Source organism: Microchirus variegatus (assembly GCF_963457635.1).
Source record: "Microchirus variegatus genome assembly, chromosome: 9".
Lineage (NCBI taxonomy): Eukaryota > Metazoa > Chordata > Actinopteri > Pleuronectiformes > Soleidae > Microchirus > Microchirus variegatus.
The window spans coordinates 27976961-27978045 of NC_139810.1; positions in this window are offsets into that span (position 1 = coordinate 27976961).

Here is a 1085-nt window from a genome sequence, read left to right on the forward strand (position 1 = left end):
CCATGATGCGGCTCGCGCTGATCCCATCCATTAACTCTCGAATTCTGGCTCGAGGAGGAAAACTCCACGGACTCCGGCGTCTCTGCGCTCCGCACTTTGATGGCAGCAACAGTCCAGAACAGACCAGTGACTCAGAAATGACCGTCAAGCTCGGTGTCAGGGAACAGATTTACTGCTCTTTCAAAAAGAAAAAAAAAAAAAACACACACACACACACCTCTTCACCTTATCCCCATTCACAACCTTCAATTCATTGTTGCGCCTTGGCGTTCGCAGGCACGCGCGCACAGCTCCTTGATGAAGTGTAATAATGGAATGTCTTCTCTGAGCTTCTGCATCCTTCCAGTGAGAGGCAGCAGCTCTCACTCAGTGAGTCTCCTCTCACCGAGCACTGAGAAACAAATGTTCCCGAGCAGCAGCTGAGTGTACTGACACTATCACATGTCTTAAAGCCAGACTGCGCCTATGGATGAGATGACATGGTGTCTCTCTCTCTCTCTCTCTCTCTCTCTCTCTCTCTCACTCTCTCTCTCACTCTCTCTCTATGCGCTTCTGACAAATGCAAATCAGGACAGAAAAAAGCACCACTCACCACCCTGATGTGACTTATTTACTTATATTACATATGATAATATTTATATTTTTATTGCCATGATAAACTTTTCTTTTTCTCCATTTTTTTTTAGTATGAATGTATGAATGTTAATGTCCAGTATACAATAATACAATTAGTAATATATACTAAATGCTGTGACTCTTGCAGGGTGTACACTCTTAGAAATAAAAGTGCTTAATAGAACCATATAAGGTATAGGAGAACCCTTTTTTTGGAGGGTTCCACCAAGAACCCTTTTAAAACCCTTTATTTAGGAAAGGGCTTTTAAAAGGTTCTCTGGATCAAAATGGTTCTTATATGGAACCATTAGTGTTACCAAGAACCCTTGACAAACCCTTTCTTTGGGAAAAGTTTTTTCAGAAGCTAATGGTTCCAGGTAGAACCTCATCCCTTGTAGAAGGACCCGTTTGGAACCCTTATATCTGAGAGCGTAGTAGTAGTAACGGGGTTTTTCTTCTAATGAGGTCAA